General features: G+C 43.4%; 1 protein-coding gene across 7 annotated transcripts in view; it reads left to right on the top strand.

The window, feature by feature from the left end:
• Nucleotides 1-25,992, top strand: part of LOC137516318 (prostaglandin reductase 1-like) — a 496,699-nt gene that overhangs the window by 13,510 nt on the left and 457,197 nt on the right. For 2 of the 7 annotated variants that reach the window (XM_068234352.1, XM_068234351.1), the window contains exon 3: nucleotides 13,399-13,492. The exons of the other annotated variants lie outside the window; for them this stretch is intronic. The gene's annotated coding sequence lies outside the window, so the exon portion shown is untranslated. The remainder of the gene's footprint in view (nucleotides 1-13,398; nucleotides 13,493-25,992) is intronic. 7 annotated transcript variants of the gene reach the window in all.

Here is a 25,992-nt window from a genome sequence, read left to right as displayed (position 1 = left end):
ATGCCCACACTTTGCCCATTTGATACCAGTGGGAGTGTAGTGAGACTACAGGAGCGGTACACAAGCAATATTTGCATAGCTCTGTTCTGTATTAAGTAGGACAAAGTCAGCGGCTTAGTCATGCATTCAATATTAGGAAATATTTTTGCTAAAATGTTGTCTAATATCTAATAATGCAAAGTGGTATACAATCAGGTAGATATTGATTGTTTACTTAATTTACCACTATTCTGAAGCTACGTACACACATGCGAGAATTGTTGCATGTCGGGGATCGAGAAACGATCCCTCAAGGAAACAGTTAGCAGAATGATGCTTTACAGACGCATCCCTAGCCTTGAGGCTAACAATGTATTCTGTTGCTATGGAGGGGGCGGAGGGACGGCAATAGGCGGAAGACCAATCAGCTTCAATAGGTCGGTGAGGCTTCGAAAAAGCATTGCGATCGGTCATGCTTGGGCATCGGGGGTTGTTAAAAATCTGACAGGATGGATCTTTAATGATGCCCGAGCAATACTGATCGGCGGCTGCTATACACACATAACGATAGTCAGCTGAAACTGTCGTTATCGGCTATTTCAGACGCCGGTTATTGCATGTATGTATGTAGCTTCAGGCTTGGTACCCTGCGCCATCTAGCCTATTGAAGCAGCCATTAAAGACATCGGAGCACATGGGGGCGGGACAGAGGTGGAGATTGTCAGCTGTCATGACAAAGGACAATTGCAGCTTCCCCAGGATAAGAGAGCAATGCCAACTTATTGGCAACAGAAGCTGCAGCCAGATGACATTCAGCCCAGCAACTTGCCTGTTTCGGGGGAATAATCCAGTGTCAGATTATCGTGCTGGTGAGGCCCCCTGGACTGCTTTTGTTGCTTGGTCGGTGATCTGGCCCTGACGACCGATCATTCTGATATCGGCTAGTGGGTACAGGTGGAGCACGACTAGCGCCGTCTATATAGATCCGTCATGTGGGATTTTTAGTGATGCCGTTGCCCGGGCACCGCCATTGTTCTTGTTGCTCCCAGTCCGCCAGAAGCCGCTCCGTCACTCATGTTTGTCGTCTTTCCACCTCCGCCGCATAACAACATGAGTCATCAGCCATGGGCTGATAATGCGTGTGTACAGTGTCATAGCTGCGTTGTTGCCCAGCAGGGATTTCAATCTGATCTCTTGGGGGACAGAGTTTGGGAGAAAATCTTCAGGTGAGTATGAGGGTAGGCTCACAGTATTAAAATACTGTGAGCCTACCATTAATTAAGAGTGCCCTAACAGAGTTCTGGGGCTGCTAAAGATAGGTAAACATGCCAGATGACACTCAGCTGAAGCAGCCGTTCAGGACTCTTTCTCCCCCAATGTCACCCAAAGGTGCGACAAGTCAGGTGTATGTGTCCTATCTTTACATTCTAGATTTTCTGTCCAGTTGCTGTACAGTTTGTAATACATATTCTTAATACTTTCTGCCCAGTTATGGGGCAACTAGTTCTGTGCTTAGGCTTGGTTCACACATAAAAAGGTGTCCAGTCCTGTCATGTCAGTTTTGGACAGTTGACAGCAGTTTTGCATGTGTTTCTGTGGCGGTGTTCACACATAAAATGTGTACATTTCCAGTCCAGTCAGGTAAAATTGATAGAAAACTGATGCAAAACTGACAGGACAGGACTGGACCGGAAATGTAGACATTTATGTTTGAACCAGGTTGCCGATAAGCGAGCAACATTTATCAGTTTGGTCTTGCAGCCAATCAGCCCCAATCTCTCTTAGGGTTAGTCCCAATGGCAGTGCTTTTTGGAAAGAACAAAAGCGCTTGTGCTTTACACATCATGAAAGTCTTGTGATTTTAAATGCGATTCCCAGAGCGATCACATTTTTTTTCTGCAACCATTAATCAGATTGCCCCCCAAATTGCTGCAGTGCTCTGCGATCGCAAAGGTGCAAGTGGAACTTTCCCCTTAGGGTTCCACTATTAAAACACTTTACTGTTCGCCGGCAATCTGCCAGTGGGTTCCAGCCCCTTAGCCAGATTCTCGTGAATTTGGTAGTCAATTGCACCATGTATAGTTCGCCATTCATAAAGTGGGAAAAAAATAAAATTACAATTTTTACTCTGCAATGTGTTTTGTGATGATGCCAGCAAGCTGCCAACTGTTGCTATTAAGCCTGATATGTTATGACTCAACCACATCTGCACTGGTGGGGGTTTCATCTTTCTGCTAGCTAGTGCCAGAATTATAAAGCCATTTTTTCAAAAGAGCTTTACAAGATTCTTGTTATCTGACAAATTCACCAGCCACAATTTCACTGATACTTGCTGTCATCCAGCCCATACTGACCATAGGTTGAAAAAGGAAAACTAAATTTCCAGGCAAGAACAAGTGAACATGTCTACTACAGTCATATAAACTAAACAGTATTCTGTTCTATATTTTTTGGAACATATATTTTATATTCTTTTGCAATATATAATTCTTATTTCCCAGATCCCACTGTCTGTACATATGGCACATTCTTCACTGCTAATCCCATATGAATTGTCATGACCTCAGAAATATTTGCCAAATCCATCATCTTGCTATTAGTTGGCGAATTTTGCTGGCTCTGAGAAACTGTTCAACCACTCACTTATTTTTCTGCAGGCTAGAAAGTAACACCTGCTAGCATTCCTACTGGTTTCTGAACCAGGCAAAGCTCTGTGGGACTCAACTCATAAAGATTACATTTATTTAAAGCAATATCAGCACAGTGAGACAACCATGTACCTAATTTACAAAACAATGCCCTTTTACCCTTGCCATTAATATGTAATAAATATACTGTATATATATATATATATATATATATATATATATATATATATATATATCTTCCTCTAGCACAGTTATAGCATATAAATGAGTACATTACATACCGTAAATTCGTTGGAAGGTGAGATGTTTTTAATTTCCTTTTTTCCCCATTTATTTGACCTTTGGGATTTTGGCATTGTTTCCATTAGAAAGCTGTAGAAAAAACATAGCATTTGCTTGGTTAGAGTAGGTCTCGCCATTTTGGGGACACTTTGGCACAGTTGGCGAGCTTAAGCACTGGTACTAATGCTGTAAAGCGTGCTTAAGAGCCCCTGTCGCTTTTTTCCTGTCATGTGCTACAGTATATATATATATATATATATATACTGTATTTTTTTGACTATTAGACTCACTCCCAAAAGTGGGGGAGAAAAGTCACCGTGTCTTATAGTCCAAATGCAGGGAGTTCCTGCGGGCTATTTAAAGTGAATGGGAGCCGCATTTAAAAAAATGAGACAGATACTTACCCAAGGAGAGGAAAGGCTCTGGGTCCTATAGAGCCTTCTGGCTCCTCTCCTGGTCCCCTCATTCCAGTGCTGGCTCGCCCGGTAGCAGTATTTGACTAAATTAGTCAAATACTGCTTTACCCGACCGAAGGAGGCTTCAGAAGTCTTCAGGGAGCCCGAGTGCTCCTGAAGAAGGGCGGCCCTGTACTGCATCTGCGCAAGCACGCTCTCTTGCACGCTCACGCCTGTGCAGTATTTGGCCGCACGTCTTCGGGAGGACACGGCTCCCGAAGACTTCCAAATAGCCTTTCGGCGGGGGATTGAAACTGGGGGAGCCAGCACCGGATAGAGGGCACCGAGAGAGGAGACAGAAGGCTCTATACGACCCAGAGCCTTCCCTCTCCTTAGGTAAGTATGTGCTTCATTTTTTTTAAATGCAGTTCCCATTCACTTTAAAAAAAAAGTGTAGAGCAAATGAGACCTCCACTTCTAGGTGTCTGGAGAAATAACAGTTGCGGGGGTTCTCCCTGCCAAGGACAAGGCTTTTTATTATTGTTGATTTATAAATTCTATTCTAATAATATTATTATTATTATTCTCAAAAACAACAACTTTTATACAGTCACAGACAACCCTGACACTAACTTGTGACAGTCGGCATCATGTTGGCTCCTCTCCTCTTTAGCATGGACAGTTTCTCATTTAAGCTCTCTTTCTGAACTCCTGTTGCAGAAAGCTACAGTGGCACTTTATCTTTCTGAGATCATCCAACCATTAATGTATTATATACAAATGTACTATATATATAACACTGACACATTCTTCCTCAAGGAGTTACAGTATTCTGTACATTCAACAATTCACATCGCTCATTATCCCACAGATGATCTCAAAATCTAATATTCCTACCAAAGTCCAGCTAGACTACCATTGTTTTAGAGTTTTGAAAGTAAACTGGAGTACTTGGAGGAAATCCACACAACTACAAGGAGCACATGCACACCACATCCAAATAGTCACAACCACTAAGGGCTCGTTTCGATTGCAATGCAGAGCCGCGCGGCTCTACATTGCACGTCATTATACTGAACATTTCACACATTTCACATTTCAGCGCTGCTTCCGTTCATTGGGCAATAACTTTATCACTAATTATCACACCTAAATGTGATACATTGTTTTTTTCTGCCACAAATTAGGCTTTTTTGGGTGGTACTTCTTGCTAAGAATTTATTTTATATGCATTCTCAGATTTCGGCCATGATAATTTTTAAATACTACTATAATTAAAACCCACACATTTTATTTGCCCATTTGTGGTTTTGTTTTTCTCATGGTACGCTATCAATAATAAAAAAACGTTATTTGCAAAAAATACCAGCTACACACCCTCATGCCATAAATATTTAAAATGTAACTGTTTGAGTACAGCCCTCTACACCAGCCTTAACACAATCTCAGATTCCCACAACACAGTTCCTTGGCATGAGTTAAATATAAAAAAGAGTCCACTCTGAAGTCCGCAATCTCAAGTCTCCAATACAAATGGTAGGTATCACGCTCACCAAATTTGATGGCTGATTGATTACGATCAGCATAAATGGCATATGGTATATGGCACCTCACTTTCCTTTAGCCTTCTCCTTGTATGTTCCTCAGGGCAAAAAACAATACATAGTGTAATACTGTTTCAAAACGGGTAAACCACACCTCTACCCATGCAACTGATTACCCGTGTGTTTGATAATATATACACCACACTCCCGGTGCATGGAATTGTTATAGCTGTGGGCTCACCAGATATAGGTGCTGATCGTATGATAGACCAGCTCTCAGCGCATAAACAATCAAATCCTCTCCTCTCTCTGGCAGAGTCTTCTCCCTTAATAGACTATAAAGAGTAGGTTCTGTCCGAGTATTAGCACTTATCCCTCCATTCAATGCTTTCTCGATGTTGTTGTTAAGGACCTTGAGGATCTGGCCAAAAACTCTGGGATACATCCACATAAAAGACGATCCAACTTGAGTGCAAGTGAGGAAAGAGCCTTGAAATTGCATAGGGGGATTTAACAATACCCCAGTGGTAATCATTTCTATTAAGGGAGAAGACTCTGCCAGAGAGAGGAGAGGATTTGATTGTTTATGCGCTGAGAGCTGGTCTATCATACGATCAGCACCTATATCTGGTGAGCCCACATCTATAACAATTCCATGCACCGGGAGTGTGGTGTATATATTATCAAACACACGGGTGATTAGTTGCATGGGTGGAGGTGTGGTTTACCCGTTTTGAAACAGTATTACGCTATGTATTGTTTTTTGCCCTGAGGAACATACAAGGAGAATGCTAAAGGAAAGTGAGGTGCCATATACCATATGCCATTTATGCTGATCGTAATCAATCAGCCATCAAATTTGGTGAGCGTGATACCTACCATTTGTATTGGAGACTTGAGATTGCGGACTTCAGAGTGGACTCTTTTTTTATATTTAACTCATGCCAAGGAACTGTGTTGTGGGAATCTGAGATTGTGTTAAGGCTGGTGTAGAGCGCTGTACTCAAACAGTTACATACTCTACAGGGTGTCAATACTCACCCAATTGTATAGCGATCCACTCAGCCATTGTGACTGCATTTATCATACTGTGAACTATATTAGTCTGTGCTGAGGAGCGCATATACCACCTGATCCCGATAAATATTTAAAAAGCTAAGTCCCTAAGGTAGCAATTTACCTATTGTTTTTAACCACTTCCGGATTCCGGGTGGTTTGGCTGATATGTGCTGCGGGGGCTCTTCAGCCCGCAGCACCGATCAGAAATCAGGCAGGGCGATCAGACTTCCCCCCTTTTTTCCCCACTAGGGGGATGTCCTGCTGGGGGGGTCTGATCGCTGCTGTGCCTAGCGGGGGGGGCTCCTCAAAGCCCCCCTCCGCAGCACTAGTCCTCCCTCTGCCTCCTTCCCTCCCTCTCCCGTCCCCTGTGTGCGGCGCAGAACGGAAAGCCGTCCTGCGCCGGATAGGATAGGCTTTAGCCTATCAGATGCCGGCGATCCCCGGCCAATCAGAGGCCGGGGATCGCCGATCTCCTCTACGGCGCTGCTGCGCAGCAGCGCCGTATATATGTAAACACCGGGGAAGATCTTCCCCGCGTGTTTACATTTACCCTGCGAGCCGCGATCGGCGGCTCGCAGGGTGTTCACGGAGACACCCTCCGTGAACTGACATGGAACCATGCAATCCACTTCAGGATTCAGGGGCGTAGTTAAGCGTACGCAGAATCCTGAAGTGGTTAAAATTCCGTGACTTTGGCGATTTTTTTTTACAAGTTTTTTATATGAGGGCAGGTAGTAGGGATTAATAGGCTTGTTATAAATATAGGAAATATATTTTGTTATATTTTCCATTGTAATATTTTTTTGGGGGCCATAGATGTCCCCCCACACAGTTTTATTTTTGGTTAGACTTACAGCCAGCAGGAAGAGAGAGTTAATTTCCTTGACAACGGAATGATCGCTGTTTCTCGTTGCAACTGTCATCATTCCTAATTAGACACTTAGATTGTCTTTGGGAACACAAGTTCCCATTCACCTATCTGTGCACTACCACGGGGTGCTGCTCAGGATCAGAAGGGAAGAGTATCTAAGTCCATGGGAACTCAAGTGTAGATTTCAGGGACATAGATACTCATCTCACAAGAGGGGAAGTGGTTAAAATGTATAGAAAATAAAGTTATTACTGAAAGCAAGTATCACCCTAATTAGAGGTGAAAAAAACAAGATATAAATCATTTAGATGTGATAAGCAGTTATAAAGTTATGGCTAAATGAATAGGAGGAGCGCTGAAACATGAAAATGGCTCTTGGTGGGAAGGGTAAATCAGCCTGTGTTGTGAAGGGGTTAAGGTAAATATGAGAATCCTGAATAATTTATTTCATTTCTCTATATGATTTGATTAATTCTACCATTTAAATTGCCAATGCAAAAATAATAAAAACGCCCCTGTCCAGGTCCTGGGCAGGGGCATAACTAAAGGAGAGCAGCACCTGCGATCGCAGGGGGGCCCAGAGTTGTTGGGGACCAAAGCTGTGGGGGGACCCAACTACTACTCTTCCTTACTCTGGTGGCTACACTTATTATGGGTGTGATCATGATGACCACACTTGTCTTATGAGCCTTGTAAAATGGGCCTCCATGGCAGTGAAGGGCACTAAGGGGAGTCAAGGAAAGGGTGTGAACATTGAGGGGTGGAGGGCATCAAAGTTTTGCTTGGGGGCCCCATGAATTGTAGTTATGCCACTGGTTCTTGGGGCAGGGTAGAGATATTAATTTAAATGAAAGAAACTTGAGACAGTCTTCAGAAGTTGCATGAAAAATACCGCTACTGAATGATGTGGAATCCTTAAAGAAATGTTAGATGGCACTGCACAATTTTTTTTCCAAAGATGAAGATGAATTGGTTTACTGACTCCATGGCATGGCATTTGTGTTTTGCCATTTATACTTCCATAGAGTATTACAGTTTGTAATTACTTTAGCAGATAAATGGAATTACATAAGCCTTCATTCTTTTATTACAATCAGAGCCCGATTAGTAAACATATGTTGGCATATCACTGTAATTAACTATCCCTTGTAGCCTTTTGCCTTAATATTTCTGGATCTGGTTAGTATTTCTTTTTCGTAGTAACATTTATCAGGCCGGTGGACAAGTGGCATTGTACGGCTGTGACACTGCAGTAAGAGTCTGCCGTGTAAAGTGGGAAATAGAGAAATAGACAAAAGGGGAGAAAGTTACAAAGGGAGGGAAGCAGATAAAACGTGTGTGTGCCCACTGCTGTTATCACTAACTCAGGGCTGCTCAGCTGCTGACATCAACATTAATCACAAATGTCCCTCTTTGTCTTGTTGAAGATTTTGGGGCTCTACAAGAGCTATCTTTAGAAAACCTGAATATGTTACATAGTGTACGTTTTTCTGGCAATTTGATTTCTGCTGAACTTGCACTTTGCAGAACATGACAAAGGAGGGGATGCAGAGAGCAGTCTGCAAGGTGAAGTCTCACTGAGCGGCACATACTGAAGCCATCAGGAATGTAATATGTTCATTTTATTCTGCTATGGCTGCCGTCCAGTGTGACCATTTACATGCGGTTGTGGATTGCACTGCGTGAGGCATCTGATCGCATATATCAGTACCAGTATATATGCTGCTGCTTTGTCAGTGTGCTTTTCTTGGGGGGAGAGATTTCATGGATGAAGCAGAATAAGGGTTTTGGGCATAAATAACACTGCTTACATATATACTAAATTACTATTGCTGTAATAGCCATTTGTAACAATAGTAAAAATTGTGCTCTGACTCTTCTAGCGAATCTTTGCTTCATATTAATGTAGAAGTGTATTTCTAACATATTTATTCTAGATCAACCCCAAACCTCATTTGCCCCTGCCCTTAAAGAGAAACTGTAACCAAGGATTGAACTTCATCCCAATCAGTAGCTGATACCCCCTTTCCCAGGAGAAATCTATTCCTTTTCTCAAACGGACCATCGGGATGCTCCGTATGGCTGATATTGGGGTGAAACCCCTCCCACAGTGTGATGAAAGGACCAGGGTGCTGACATCACACTGTGCGAGCCTTGTTGCATTGTGGGAAATAACAGCTGTTTCCAACTGCCCAAAAAGCAAGCAGCATCTCCTTCCAGTGACATCCCCGGCCAGCGGTAAAAATGTCATCATGTGATAAATGTCAGAATGTAAATCTGGGAGAGGAAAGGTTTTACAAGGGGAAACAGTGACTAAATCATTTACACATAATTGTTGTAAAAATAAAGCACTTCTGTTCATTATGTTATTTTCACTGGAGTTCCTCTTTAATCCCTTACTGTGGTGCACCAATCCTTCCACGGGACTAAATAGTCCCACTTAAGGATCTCTAGTAACTCAGGATCTCCACAAACCACATGGCAGTTCGCTGTGTGCACCTGTGATGGATTAAGATGTTATGGGGGCCTAGGCAATGTAGTAGATTTGAGGCCCACTTGTGGTCCTGTTGGTAAGTAAAAGTGGAGAGAGGTCAGACAAGGTGGCAGTGGCAGGTGGGCCCCTTGACACTCACTAGGCCCCAGGCACCTGCCTAGGTTGCCTGGTGGATGATCCTGCTTTGGTATGCACCATAGAGTTCCCCTCCCTTGGTGTCCACAGATCACCCAGATCTCATGGTATCCTAGAACCTTTCAGCACTAAACTAACACAAGTTTCACTGCAATGTTTACAGTGGGTTGCAAAAGTATTTGGCCCCCTTGAAGTTTTCCACATTTTGTTACATTACTGCCACAAACATGCATCAATTTTATTGGAATTCCACGTGAAAGACCAATACAAAGTGGTGTACATGTGAGAAGTGGATCGAAAATCATACATCATTCCAAACATTTTTTACAAATAAATAACTGCAAAGTGGGGTGTGCGTAATTATTCGGCCCCCTGAGTCAATACTTTATAGAACCACCTTTTGCTGCAATTACAACTGCCAGTCTTTTAGGGTATGTCTCTACCAGCTTTGTACATCTAGAGACTGAAATCCTTGCCCATTCTTCTTTGCAAAACAGCTCCAGCTCAATCAGATTAGATGGACAGCGTTTGTAAACAGCAGTTTTCAGATCTTGGCACAGATTCTCAATTGGATTTAGGTCTGGACTTTGACTGGGCCATTCTAACACATAGATATGTTTTGTTTTAAACCATTCCATTGTTGCCCTGGCTTTATATTTAGGGTCGTTGTCCTGCTGGAAGGTGAACCTCCGCCACAGTCTCAAGTCTTTTGCAGTCTCCAAGAAGTTTTCTTCCAAGTTTGCCCTGTATTTGTCTCCATCCATCTTCCCATCAACTCTGACCAGCTTCCCTGTCCCTGCTGAAGAGATGCACCCCCCGAGCATGATGCTGCCACCACCATATTTGACAGTGAGGATGGTGTGTTCAGAGTGATGTGCAGTGTTATTTTTCTGCCACACATAGCGTTTTGCATTTTGGCCAAAAAGTTCCATGTTGGTCTCATCTGACCAGAGCACCTTCTTCCACATGGTTGCTGTGTCCACCACATGGCTTGTGGCAAACTGCAAACGGGACTTCTTATGCTTTCTGTTAACAATGGCTTTCTTCTTGCCACTCTTCCATAAAGGCCAACTTTGTACAGTGCATGAATAATAGTTGTCCTATGGACAGAGTCCCCCACCTGAGCTGTAGATCTCTGCAGCTTGTCCAGAGTCACCATGGGCCTCTTGACTGCATTTCTGATCAGCGCTCTCCTTGTTCGGCCTGTGAGTTTAGGTAGATGGCCTTGTCTTGGTAGGTGTATAGTTGTGCCATACTCCTTCCATTTCTGAATGATCGCTTGAACAGTGCTCCGTGGGATGTTCAAGGCTTTGGAAATTTTTTTGTAGCCTAAGCCTGCTTTAAATTTCTCAATAACTTGATCCCTGACCTGTCTTGTGTGTTCTTTGGACTTCACGGTGTTGTTGCTCCCAATATTCTCTTAGACAACCTCTGAGGCCGTCACAGAGCAGCTGTATTTGTACTGACATTAGATTACACACAGGTGCACTCTATTTAGTCATTAGCACTCATCAGACAATGTCTATAGGAAACTGACTGCACTCAGACCAAAGGGGGCCGAATAATTATGCACACACCACTTTGCAGTTATTGATTTGTAAAAAATGTTTGGAATCATGTATGATTTTCGTTCCACTTCTGATGTTTACACCACTTCGTGTTGGTCTTTCATGTGGAATTCCAATAAAATTGATTCATGTTTGTGGCAGTAATGTGACAAAATGTGGAAAACCTCAAGGGGGCCGAATACTTGTGCAAGCCACTGTAGTTCCCACTGCAACTCGAAAAATGCAATTGATATTTATGATTTGATTGTGAATGAAGCTACGATTTTGCATCATTCCATAAAGTGTAATCACTACAAAAATACTACATGCAGCGCAATTCCCATTTTATACAAATCACAATGCTGCACCGAGAATACTTACACTGTGTTACATTCACACAGTGCTTTCGATCAGCAAATCCCTGACATTTCCAGAAAAAGGACTCCAGTGTGAACTAGCCCTAATAGTGACCTGTACCCCCTCACTACTTTCTCCTGCTCCTGACCTATCTTCTTCTTAAAGTGAACCCGAAGTGAGAGTGATATGAAGGCTGCCATATTTATTTCCTTTTAAACAATACCAGTTACTGGGCAGTCCTGTTGATTTTCTGGCATCAATTGCGTCTGAATCGAAACCCTGAAACAAGCATGTGACTAATCCAGTCAGACTTGAGTCAGAGCACCTGATCTGCATGCTTGTTCAGGGTCTATGGCTAAAAGAAAGTATAGGAGAAATAGGATCAAGGGAGCAGCCAGGCAACTTGCATTCTTTAAAACGAAATAAACAAGGCAGCCTCCCTATTGCTCTCACCTCGGGTTCCATTTAATAACTGGTGAAACTACAATTACTTACCTATTAAAATGAAGACTCTAAACAATGCAGTCCATATTAAAGAGACACTGTAGCGAAAAAAAAAATTCTGATATAATAATTTGTATGTGTAGTACAGCTAAGAAATAAAACATTAGGAGCAGAGACATCAGTCTAATATTATTTCCAGTACAGGAAGGGTTAAGAAACTTCAGTTGTTATTTATGCAAAAGAGCTATTGAGCTCCACTCAGATATAACGTTGAGGAAAAAAGGGTTGTTTGACCTCTGTACTTGACAGAGGGAGCGATCTTGGCAACAAAGTATAGACAAAGTATGTTAGTTGGTGCTGCTCCTTTAAAAGCCACTCTGGGTGGTGAAGATATCTGTAAAGGACAAGGGGGAAGGTGAGATTATTCCACGGTTGGCTAACCAGTTTTCTCAAATTGTCTATTGAGTGCGCTCTCCCCCTCCACTTCCTTTTCCCCCCTTGTCCTTTACAGATAGATTGAGCTCCACGACTTTCAAAGTCTTCTGAAGCTTATTATCTCAACTGTCAGCCACTGTATTTTATTTTTCTCTCCAGAGGACAGGTCAAAAATTCACTGGCCTGCTCTGTGAAATCATTTAGAATGCTGAGTAGTGTGTAAACTGCAAATATTAGAAAATGATGCAATGTTATAAAAAAAAACACTATATAACTGAAAGTAAAAAGATGAGAATATTTGCTTTGCTACTAATGTTCTAGTAAGTATCCGTACTACACAACCAATTCATTATATCATTTTTTTTTTGCTTCAGTGTCTCTTTAAAGAAAGCCCAAAATTGCCCATTTTTGACAAATCATCTCTATTTAGAACCTTTGCTGGTTTATTACTTACCCTTCTTTCCTAAGAATTCAGCAGTGATGCATATTAAGCCCCACTTCTGATCTTTGCAAGCTTCATACACAAACACACCATGAAAATGAGTCCTCCTGGTAGATGCTGTGGTTATATCAGCACACTTTAAGAAGTGATCCATTGCTTGCACTAACATCTACAGCTATAATAAGCTACAACAAAATATTTATGTGGGTTTTTAGAAGACATTTGGCAATAAACAACAATTTCTTTTTTTTAATACAACTCCAAGCTGTGTTTTATATTGACTTTGCTAAATCCTTATACTGTTTACTGGCCTCCTTCTATCATACACACTTTTTCCAGAAATCCCCCTTAGCGATATAATAATGAGTCATCAGTCATTTCTATTCCAGCCTCAGCATTAAAGCCTCTCGGAGCAGCGAAATTCCTGTGTGCCTTGAAAAATGCTTTATACAGTCCCTCTAATTAGCAGTGGTGGATACCTGCTAGCTGCTACCACAGTGATTAAGATTCTCTTTTATATTAAAGAAAAGCTTCTGAGCCGTATTGCATAAACAACAAACCATTTCAGAGGGCTGCTTAACTGTGAACTCACAGGACAATGTGTTTCCAAAAGTACATACATTGTGTGTCTATGCTAACAGACTAATAAAATAAGTTGTGTTAATCAGACGCACAAGGTGCAATGCCATCTGAAAAACAGAAATGATTTTTAAGTCCTCAAAGCCATTATATATTCAACATACAAGTATTTATTGACTTATTTCAGGACAATGGGAGGAGCCATGCAAATCATTCTCCTGCAACTCGCAGAAACATTCAGAGCAACTGATGTATAGCCCAGATATGACAGGGAACTTGAGGTGAGAGCAGAGATGGATTAAGATGTAATGGGGACCTAGGCAAGGTAGTAGATTTGGAGCCTCCTTGTGGTCCTTTTGGTAAGCTGAAGTGGAGAGAGGTCAAAGAAGGTGGCAGGTGGCCCCGTTGACACTCACTAGGCCCCAAGCACCAGCCTAGCTTGCCTGGTGGATGACCCTGCTCTGGGTGAGAGGCATATGGCGGTTGCCATATTTATTTCCTTTTAAACAGAACAACAGTCTGAATTGCTCACCAGAAATAAGCATATGGGTAATCTGGTATTGGGTAAGATGGAGGCGCCATCTGTGCATTCTATTTTAGTGTTTCTTTTAAAAAGTATAAATAAAAAATAGAGAGGTAATTGCTTGCCTCTCCAGATGATACAGACACCAGTTCAACTGGGAAAAACGTTTATTCAAAAAACAATCTGACAACGCGTTTCACAGGTCACTGCCCACTTCCTCAGGTCAATACAAAATGCCTTAATAGCATATGGGGATAGAGTGTGGGTGTGTCTAAAGCCCCATCTACACTATACGATTCTTTGTATGATTCGGTTACGATTCTATTTACGATGCGATTAAATCCGACATGTCCGATCGGGATTCGTTTCGATTGAATTCGATTTGCCATTGTTTTGCAATGGCAAATCGAATTGAATTGAATCAAGTCCCGATCGGACATGTTGGATTTAATCGGATCGTAAATAGAATCGTAATCGAATCGTACAAAGAATTGTATCGTGTAGATTGAGCTTAATGCCTAGTACTCACCATACAATTTTCTGTTAGATTTCACCATACAATTTTCTGTTCGATTTTTTGCTGTTACATTATTTTCTGTAGAGACTGGTCATTATCTCTGGTGCATTGTCTTCTGGTTAATTCCTGCTGAGTAGAACAATGCCTAATTGCTAGGCAGATAGATAGCTAGATAGATCATTTCCATGCATGCTTGTTTAGGGTCTATGGCTAAAAGTTTTTTCAGATCACAGCTCAATTTCCTGGTGCAGATGCCAGTATACAGCTAGCTGAAGCAGAACTTGGTGGTGCAGGACAAGATGCAATAAAGTAACCTTCTAATGCTGGGCATACACGGTGCTATTCTGAGCCAGAATCGAGCCGCTGGCTTGATGCCGGCACGTCCTCGCTCGTCCGCGTGGGCGCGTGGATCGATTCCTGCTCGTCCCCACGGGCAGTTCCTTATCAGCCACTCGTTTCTTCCATTGTCCACCCGCGGGGATCGAGCATGGAATCGATCCGCCGTGGTGATCGGACAGGTTTAATATTATCAATCGAGCCATCAGCGGCTCAATTGATAACAACTATCGCGCCGTGTATGCCCAGCATAAGGCCCGGTTCACATTGCGTTTTAGAGCCAAAAGGATTCGGTGAGCCGCGGATCCGGTCTCCACTTCACCGGATCTGGATGGCTGTGTCCGCGGCCCGGTTCACATAGTGAAAATGGATCTGATCAATGATTGATCGGATCCGTTTTCACTCAGCAATACATACCTAATCTTCCATAGCAGCCGGCAGTAGAGGCTGCCTCTTCTTCCGCTGTGACTACACAGCGCGTCATGTGACTAGTCACATGACGCGTCATGTAGTCACATGATGCAGAAGAATACGGAAGCCTCTACCGCCAGCTGCTACGGAAGATTAGGTATGTATAAGCCCTCCCTAGCCCACCCGCCCGGCTGCTGCACCCTCCCTCACCCTCCTGTCGCTCAGGTTCGCGTTGGCCCATGCCCCCATCCCCCATGGATTTTTCTTCACTAGTGTAAAGAAACGTTCCGTTTCCCATTGCCCCCAATGCTGCTGCATTTTTGTCCGGATCCATTCTGCTAAGCAGAACGGTCTGGAAAATTAGGGCCTGCAGCAATTTTTAGGTCCGGGGACCGGAACGTACGGAACGTATCTGTACCAACGGACGCATGTGAATGGATCCATAGGATAAAATTGGATCCTTTCACATCCGTTCTGTTTGTACAGTATATGTTCCGGTTCCGATCCAGAAAAAAAACGCTAATTTGAACCGGGCCTAAGACTTACACAAACAGTATGATCTACAACAGTCCATTTAAATGCAGAGATACATTTATTAGGGCAAACTGGACATATAAAACACAGAGCATCCGTAAGATTGACCACTGAACATCGGACGTGCTACCAACCCTCCTAGGTCCTTAGTCGTAGTGGGTCAGAAACATTTCCACTGCTCTGTGGCTGAGTGATCAGTCTTACTGACACTCTGGGCCATATGCAATTCACTTTCCTGAGTTTTCTACTAGGAGATAATTTTTTTATCTTTTATTTTTAGCACATTGCAATGGAAAAAGTACTAAAAAATAGGTGAAAAGGTACTATCAAAATCATTTTGAGTATTTGTTTGCTTGCCAGTGGTTTAAAAGGCATTTTATTGACAAGTTTGAAAATATCCCCTAAGAGAAAACTCATGAGAAAAAGTTAATTGCATATGGGCCTCTGTGTTTTATACATCCAGTTTGCATAAATAAATTAATACTTGCATTTCAGTGGACTAATGTAGAGCAGACTTTTTAAGTGAGTCAATGACTAAACATATTATAGGTAGAGGATCAGCAGGACAGCCAGGCAATTTGCATTGTTTCAAAGGGAATAAATATGTCAGCCTCCATATTTCTCTCACCTCAGGTGTTCTTTAACCACTTCAAGACCACAGGCTTACACCCCCCAGTGACCAGGCCATTTTTCAGAACACAGGGCTGTGCAGCTTTGTCAGGTTGCTGCACAGCCCTACAACTAAGCACTCAAATGAATCTTACCCCCTTTTCTTGCCCTTAAAGTGAACCTCCAGTCTAAAAAACTACTCAGCAGCACTGAAAAGGATTGGTGTTTCTTGAACAGCTTCACAGCATCAGAACTTTGTTTTTCTTACGAAAGCCTAATTTTTGGCTGCACAGAGGCTAAGCTCCGCCCCATCAAGGGGCAAACGCAGGATTTTTAAGGGGGAGATTCCTGAAAGGTCCAGAAGCACTTATGTCCTCGAGTGCTTCCGAATACAGGTGGCTCCATACTGCCCATGCACAAAAGTGCGCTGGCGTATTACGGAGCTGCCTGTCTTTGGAAGTACTCAAGGACACGAGTGTTTCTGAGGGCTTCTGGCAGCAGCAAATTTGAACAGGGGACAGCGCTGGAACAACTCCCCCCGAGAGAGGAACGGGAGATAGACTTAGTTTGGACAATTCAGTGGAATATGCCACATAGTGTCAAATAGCGCAAGCGATACCCATATGATGCAGGGATATATACATCTGCGGAAGATGGCGGCGCTATATAAATACTAAATAATAATATTTTGCCTCACCAGAATTGCACTTTTATTTAGCTTTCCTGTATGACAAGAAGACACAGCCAGCCAGCACTAGGGGAAGAGGGAAACAAAGGTGAATGAGGGAGGCTGGTGCACACCAAGAGTGCTTCTGAGCGTTTTTCAAATCAACAGTGATTTGAAAAGCGCTTGGCTAATGTTACCCTATGTGGGTGTTCTCACAGCAGCGTTGTGACTGTTTCAAAATCGCATGTATACTGCATGTAGCATGTTTTTGAGCCATTCATTCAAAAATCGCTCTGAAAATTTGCTTCACAAAATCACACTCACAAATTGCTAGCGATTGCTATTGTCATTTTGACGTTGCACTAGCCCAGATAGAGGAGTGGAGAAATTGAGAATAGCCTGAGATGGAGCAGAGAACTTATCTGTATTGCAGTCCCACATCAGACAGGTTACTTGCCTGTAATTGGACTCCTGTCCCTGCCAGTCTCCCACACAAGTCAGAAAGAAGCCCTCCTGGAGTCTAGGGACTGTCAAAAACATTTCAACTTGTTTAACACCTTATCCACACATGCAGTCATTATAACAATGGGGAGAGACCAGACAGATGTTTGCCCACGGACCCTGAGTCCAGGCAAGCTCTGCATCATGCTGTGGATATTTACCAGCTTGCCTGCCCTCTAATTGCATCATGTCTGACACTTCTGTGCTGTGGAGAGTCCGGGACTCCAGAATCAACATTCTCTCACTGCAGGCTGCATCTTCTTGTGGGGGAAGCTCGGCTGCCTCTCTCATTCTATTAACTGCAGGGAGGCACCAAAAGTAAGAAGGGAGGGAGAATGAGGCTGTTTATATTATGCAGAGCTTCACTGGCTGAATACACAGCTTAGTGCAGGGGGGTGGTCCAGACACCCGGAATAGCCCCCTCCGTTCACCAGTGCCATCAAAGAAAACTGCCCGGGCATTTTTCCCCTGATGCTGTGCAAAGCATGATGGGATTTCTGATGTTGTTGTTCTCGTTGCCTAGTGAGTGCAGCTGGGAGGGGTGATCAGGACACAGGACACTTGAAACTGTGTCTCATTCTTCCTGTCACCTCCTTTCAACCAAAAAGATGGCTGCCCTCATGAAATCACAAACATTTGCCTGTTCTTTAAAAAAAGGGTGGGTAAGAGATTATATTAGCTATCTATTTTAATTAACATAACTAATGTAACTTAATGACAGTATGTTTGTTTAGGCTGAAGATCCTCTTTAACAGGACATTCTTCTGTAGGTGTTTGATCGCTCCTGCGATCCTTTGTTTTTTTTCCTCAGCCTTTCTGTGCCTGATTTTCCCTCTCCCCCCTCCCTCTCCTTTCCACCCCCTGCCCCATCCTGATTGGCTTATGACGGCGATCGTTATAGGTATAGGCATCAGCCTATGAGAGGGCTTCGATCCCCTGCCACACAGCCAAGTGTCCCTTGTACAGCGCTGCACTAGATAGCAGCGCTCTATCGATGTAAACAAAGGGGATTTCTTTCCCCTTTTGTTTACTGACAACCTGCTAGCTGTGATCGCAGCTAGCAGGCTGATCATGGAGTGGAGCTCCGTGAACTAGCAGGGAACGTTCACGCATGCGTTCCCTGTTAAACTGCAGCTCCAGGACTTGATGCCAATCAGCTATAGGCGGTCCTGGGGCTACCGCCGCAGTCATGCCCATCGGCGTGACACGGTCATTAGGTAGTTAAAGATACATAGCTATGGACTCCAAAATTGCACACAGTTCCATTTATTTGGCCATGGGTTTGAAGTGTAGGGATGCCAGGTTCCCAGTTAGGCTATGGTGAATCAGACCAAGTTTTTTTGTGACAGACTATAACTAATTACCTTGCTTAAGAGATGTAAGGGATGTAATTAAAGCTTAATGAATAGAATTAATAATTTATATTATAGTTCAACCGCACATCACAACATCATAGCAATTGATAAAAGTCTAACACGATAAGACTCCACCTGGATCCAATCAGGAGAGACCACCAACAAGACACCTGTTGGGGAAAAGACTCACCCAATTCGCTGTGACCACTGTAATGCTGGGAATACACGATGCGTCTCTGCCACTCGATTTTCCGCTCGATCGTTTTTGCCGCTCGATTCTGCACTCGATTCTCTTATCTTCTGCTTGTTTTTCTTATCTTTTCCATTCACTTCTATCAGAAATCGAGTTGCAAAACGATCGAACGTGAGATCAGACATGTCGGAAATTATCTATCGAACCATATATCTGCTGCAAAAACGCATTGTGTATTCCCAGCATTAGACTGGTGGTCAATGACAGCTCTATGCCGGGATACTTCAGTTTGGGCTCTCCTATCTTTTCCTCAGTGTCTCTCACAGGCTGTTTAGACATAATTTGTTACAGATAAGATCATAGTACACTTGTCACTATCCTGATCATCCCCCATGAACATCTGCAGTGACAAAACATGTTAGGCGGAGACTAGACAAACCAGGAAGTTACGGACATCGATTGTGGAGGATCTCACAGAACAGTGTGTGAGAGATGCTGAGGAAAGGTGGTGCCTGACTGGAAGGCAAACAGGGAGAGCCTGTACAAAAACTCTAGGCGTGTAAACACCTCATGAGCACAGGGGCGTAGAAATAGGGGGTGCAGAGGTAGCGACCACATCGGGGCCCTTGGGCCAGATGAAGGGCTCTCCCTCAACTGCAGTATTAGCTCTCTATTGGTCCTGTGCTCATAATAATCACTTCTATAGATACTTTGAATAGTGGTAATCATTAACAAACTGTACCCCATCCTCTTCTCGAACCCTGTAGTTGCCATTGGCAGGTTTTGGTGCGTCGTATCAATTGTTATGTATAGAGGGCATTGTAAAACTTGCATTGGGGCCCACAGCTCCTTAGCTATGCCACTGCATGAGCATATGAATGCATTTTGAAATAAAAGTTTACTGTTTTTATGAAATTAGGGTATGGATGGTGCTTAATTTATTAGAGGTATTTTCAGCATGTAATGTTATAGTAGGGATCCTGAGGAACCCCAGCATAGAGATGTCATTGCCCATTCTAATCAGAATCAAAATCCTTTATTTCACCAAGCATGACTAGGTCAAGCACAGAATTTGGTTTGGCACAATACATAGCTCACGTAGAATATAGGTAGATAAATAAAAACATAGGTCCACATCATATAGTTACTCGTACAGAAACAGCAATGTACAAGACCAAAACCATACAGGGTACGTAGTGATGACCTGGGTGGGAAAGATCTTTGGCACTCTAGAACGTAGTCTGATGTTGTATAGAGTGGCAAGTGAGGGGACAATGATCCTTTCCACTGACCTGATGACCCTCTGTAGTTTGTGTCTGTCGCTGACAGCATGCCAGACCAAGATGGAAGAGCAGAGGATAGATTCGATGGTGGCGAAGTAAAAACTTGTTAGAATATCTTGGACCATGCCAAACTTCCTCAGTTAGCGGAGGAAGAAGAGTCTTCAGTTCCAGCTGAGGTCCCTTGTGATGGTAGTGCCCAGGAGGTGGGCGCAGGGTACTCTAGCCACCTCAGTGCCATCAATGTAGATTGGAGGAGGGGTGGGAGCAGACTTCCTAAAGTCAACAATCAACTCCACAGTCTTGGCCATGTTGAGCACCAGCCTGTTCTCCTTACACCAGTGACATATTCTCTTCACCTGCTGACAGTACGTCTGTACATTATCCTTGATGACAAGGCCTACAATGGTGGTGTCATCAGCGAACTTGATAACCTTGACTGAGTCAGTCGTGCATCTGCAATTATTCGTATAAAGGGAGAAAAGCAGAGGAGACAAGACGCAGCCTTGGGGTGCGCCTGTGTGGTTGCATCAAATTTAGAGTCTTTTTACCAACGCATGCCCTGGTGATGGTCTCTCCTGATTGGTTCCTAGTGGAGTCTTATTATATTGGACTTTAATAAGCTGCTATGATGTTGTAATTTGCGCTTAAATTAAAATCTGAAATATATCTGTGGTCACCAACCAAGGAATAGTGCACTCAGAAGGAAATTACTGTGTTGCTTTTTATAATTTTAATTTTTAAAATTTAATAAATAAGCCACTTGCAGTATTCAAGTGGTAACACTGAATATAGTGTTTAAATAGTAACTGGAGAATTTGCGTTGGGATTTGTGGGTCTGCGAACCCTGGAACTCTCAATATGGAGTTTGCCATTCACTCGACAAACAACACTGCATAATGTTCAAGCTGCAATCCCCTCTTCTGCGGGCTTACCAATCCTTTAGACATTTGTGCTTCTAGAGCCATGTTGACATCACTGCCCCCAGATCACTGAGCTGGATGGGTGAGTAGGCAGTCTCATCAAGCCCACTCATCCATCTCTCTCTCTATGCTTCCTTGGCAGTGAACACACAGACCATGGAGAGCTGGATAGATGGGCTAGATAGGACTTCCCATACAGCCCACCCTTACAGCTCTCCGTGGTCCAGGGGTGGTGAAGAGGTGATGAATGGATGGCTCAGTAAAAGTGGGGACCTCCAGACCACAGGATGGTGAGACAGGGCATTCTAAGAAGGAGGGAAAGAAGTGACCCAAGCCAGCAGCACAGATGTGGTGCGGTTCTGAGGGCAAACCCATGTTTGTGTCAGCATTTGCGGGTGTGCTTGTTATCAGGTGAACTGCTAGCGGTTGCCCCCATCAGGTTTACCAACCAAACGGCACCATGCCATGTTCTTCAAAAACGTCCAACACTAGTAGCAACACTTCTAACAAATAGATTGATCTGGAAATAGTAAAAATGTAAAAAAAAATCGTACAGTTTAATGAATGCAGGTCATGAGTACTTCAGTGACTAAACTCCATAAAGTAATGATTCACTACAAGCTCACATGTGGTTTTATTAGTACTCCAAAGAAGAATAGTATGCAGTAACCCCTAGCAACTGACCTGCAAAATAAAAATAAATGAACACTGAGTTAGGTGCTGCATTATTTCATCTAAGCGCCAGTAAAACAGAAGAAATATTTCATACACAGGTGCATGACCAAAAATGGCTCACACTTCAAGTCTTGTGGGATTTACTTTGAACTGATAAATGTTTATAGGAGGATTCAGCAATGCACACACCTGTGTTATAGTAATAAGCAAAAATGTTGCAGGTCATAAGATTGCCTCCTGTACAGTGCTATGCAGTGTCAGGCCCAGTGCACACCAAAACCGCTAGTAGATCCTCAAAACGCTAGAGATTTTTGAAGCAGATTTCAGAGCGATTCTAGGCATGTTTAGAGACGTTTTCTAAACATGTCTAGCGTTTTTTGGAGCGTTTTTGTGTAGCAGATTACAAATATTGTTACAGTAAAAGCTGTTAGTGAACAGCTACTGTTACAAAAACGCCTGGATAACCTCTCTGATCTAGCGTTTTTCAGAGCTGTTTGAGCTTTTCCAATACTTTACATTGAGGCAGAAACGCTTCTGCAAACCGCAAAAGTGCTGCAGGACCCACGTTTGCAGTTTGCTAAAAACCGCAAACCGCTGGTGTGCACCATCTCATTGAAATACATTAACCAAGCGTTTTCCAAAGTGGAAGCGTTTTGCAAAACGCTTCAAAAACCACTCGGTGTGCATCAGGCCTCATATTGCTATGACACTTTCCATCAAGGGTTGTTTGCTGGGCTGCACAGATGGACAGCTGACTCCATCAGTGATAAAGGGTTCTGTTCAATCTGGGAGCCATACTAATAAAGGTGCCCATTAATGGTACAATAATTTTTCATCAGATGCAATCTTTTGATGCGAGTTGAACAATCATAACTAATCAAAAGTTAATTATCGATTGTCTCCATTAATGGAACGATTTAAGGAGGTTTTACATTCCGATTCGATCATAAAATCCAACTTTTGGATTGATAATTTTTCCTTTTCTATTCGACCAAAGAATCATTGATTTGTGCCACAAACAGCACAGTTTTCTATACAATTCGATCATAAAAAGTGCATCAAAAGATCGAATCTGAAGGAAAAATTGTATGTTAATGGGCACCGTAAGACTTATCACTGTTCTGTCTCTGCTACTTTGGCCAAGACTAGCACTACCTTTTGGTCCAGCCCTGATTGCATCCATACTACCTTATACTCTCTTTTATCGCTCTTACCTGTCATCTGCATAATTGACTCTGTCATTTGTCATACTGTGTAATCTACAGGGATTTTTCAGTATATGCCAGGACTGTATTCTAGAAATGCAGAGCTCATTCAAATTTTGTACAGCTAAAAAAAAATGAAAAACAAGGAAAGCTGCCATAATTGTTACCACAAGACATACTGTACATAACAGGCAGAGCTCTTTTTAACTAGCTCATAGATGTTTTACAGTTTCTGCTTAGTTCACACAGCTTGTATCACTCTTAGTGCTTGATTCACTAAAGGGACCCATACACCTAACGATTTTCCCACCGATATACAGCAGAGTCGATCACTGTGATTGAATCTGCTGTGAAATCGTCGCGCAAACGCTGACGGAACGATCGATTTCCGTCCGAAATCAATCATTCCCGTCGATTCCCGTCGATCCGTCCGTGCGGAAGATTTTTCTCGATCACCGGCGGGTCGGGAGTGCGTCAATTGCGGCGTTCGAATGCCCGACAACCGACGCATTACAGCAGAGATACATTACCTGTTCCAGCCGGCATGACTCCCCCGGTCTCCGCTGTCTTCTTCTCCGCTCCAGGGCTGCAGCTTCACTGAACTTCCTGTCCGGCAGGAAGTTTAAACAGTAGAGCGCCCTCTAGCGGAGACTGGGGGAGTCGCACCGGCCAGATCAGTTAATGTATAGCTGGCGGGCAGGCGGCGGCGGCTCCAAAGATTGTGATCGGTTTCATGCTGAAATCGATTCACAATCTGTTTGCAGTAAAGGCAGCCATACGATCCCTCTCTGATCAGATTCGATCAGAGAGGGATCTATCTGTTGGTCGAATCTGATGGCAAATCGACCAGTGTATGGATACCTTAAGACAAACAGCATGCCTTATCTAAGTTATCCCGCCTTATCAGAGATAACACGCCTTATCAGAGTATCACAGCGAGTGCTACGAACTTATGCCTGCTAATTGCCAATGACAAGAGGTCCAACTGTCCTGCCCTAAACCCCGGCGGGTTTGTATGCTACTTTGATAAGGCGTGTTAACTTTGATAAGGCATACTATTTGTCTTAGTGAATCAAGCCCTTAAAGTGGTATAAAACTCTTACATAATATTCAATAAAAACATGTTTTCCTACTTTTTATATCCCATACAGTTATCACATTTGCTCTTGTGCACAAGTATTATTATTCATTTAGAGATTACAAGTTCCCAAAGTACACTTTTTTTTGCTCTGAGAGCTGACATTGCATTTTATTCATAACTGGTGTATTCATATTGTAATGTACCCAGAAATGCTTTCTGAGTATCTGTCTGTGTTCTGGAGTGTCTGAATTGCCAGAGAGAATGTTACATTCCTCATTTGATACAATTAAAGGACTTCCGAGGCCAAATGTCAAAAAAGTTAAATACCCGCATCACTTTTGTAGGCACGGAGGATGCCGTCCGCGCTCTCCGTGCCGTTCCGCCGTGTCCCCGCCGCTCAATAGCCCCTCGGGCCAGCTCCCGACCTCACGACCTGGGTCGGGCTCTCCTGCCTGCACTAACATGGCCGCATGAGCTGGCCGCGGCTGCGCAGTCCGCATAGCCGCGAGTGGGGATGCGCAGCTCTAGGGCCAACCCCCCGATCCACGTGGATCGGGGGGTTGGCCCCAGAGCTGTGCAGACGCACAGTGCTTATTGGGCTGGAAGAAGCCCTGCGTAAGTATAAATTAGCGCTAGTGTACCATCTCTAGAACACTTTAATATATTTGTGTTATAAGTTTGTATACAATTAGAACCAATGGATTGGCTTTTTTGTCTGTCTAAAGCAAAACGGAAGTAAAAATAAACTCAGATGTATCTATAATCCTAATCCTAAATAGGGCTTTCCTGGAATCACATAGTTGTATTTTGGTGCTAACGGTTGAAATTCTAGTTATAGTGTTTTGACTTTTTCAGGTCAATGACAATTTTTTTTTATATTTACACAGATATTGACCTATTGAAGTTTTTATCTGTTCCCTGCACTCAGAAGTGTTTGCCACCCACACATGAGTTTTATGACCTCTAATAAGATATCATTGAGAGTCTGCAGTTTGTCTTTCCTGAGGAAGAACATTTTACATTGATAGTCCTGTATTATTAACACTTACATTAGGTGAACTGATAATCGCTGATGCCTTCACCAACATACAGTAGATTCCTCTTTTTTGGGTTCAACTAGTTTTTCTTCCCTCTTCCATTGCTTTCACAAGTTAGCATAATAGGACTCTCCCTTACAGGGGCGTAGCTAGACATCATGGGGCCCCATAGCAGAGTTTTTTTGTTTCTTTCAAAGGCACGCTTTTTCCCAGTATAGGTAGCCAGTAGTAGCCCACCAAGCAGGGCCATTTTTGGCTTTGTTGTCACTCCAGGCTGCGTCTCCTCCACCCCTTATAAAACAAAAAATATTTATACACACACAGGCTATAAAACAAAAAGGTTTCCCTCGAAAATGAAATTATAGTGAAAACATTAGACATGACATGACAAGATTCGATTGTAATCTCCTCTGAGGACAGTCAGTGACATGACTGTGTACTCTGTAAAGTGCTGCAGAAGATGTCAGTGCTATATAAATACATAATAATAATATGGTAGGAGTAGATTCTAATCTCCTCTGAGGACAGTCAGTGACATGACTGTGTACTCTGTAAAGTGCTGCAGAAGATGTCAGTGCTATACAGTGGCGTCCCTACCATTGGGCGCAGGGGGGCGTGGCGCCCCGGGTGACTGACACCTAAGGGGGTGTCGCCACGACCCCCCATGGAAAGGGAAGAGCAGCGCTAGAAGGAGGGGTGGGGGACAGCGGCGGGGAGGGGGGACAGATCCCTCCCTCCCTCACCTGGGTCCCCTCCTTCTCCCTCTCTTCCCCGCTGCCCGCCCGGAACCCCCCAGGTGTTGAAATCCCCGCAGCCCACTGCGGGGACTGCCTCCCGGAGGCAGAGCAGGGCTACGGGAAGATGGCTGCCGAAGCCCTGCACTGGAGACTATTTGTGTCTCCAGTACAGGGCTTCAGGCGCCATCTTCCCGTAG

Source organism: Hyperolius riggenbachi, chromosome 1, assembly GCF_040937935.1.
Source record: "Hyperolius riggenbachi isolate aHypRig1 chromosome 1, aHypRig1.pri, whole genome shotgun sequence".
Classification (NCBI taxonomy): domain Eukaryota; kingdom Metazoa; phylum Chordata; class Amphibia; order Anura; family Hyperoliidae; genus Hyperolius; species Hyperolius riggenbachi.
This window is presented reverse-complemented; position numbering and strand designations above follow the sequence as displayed.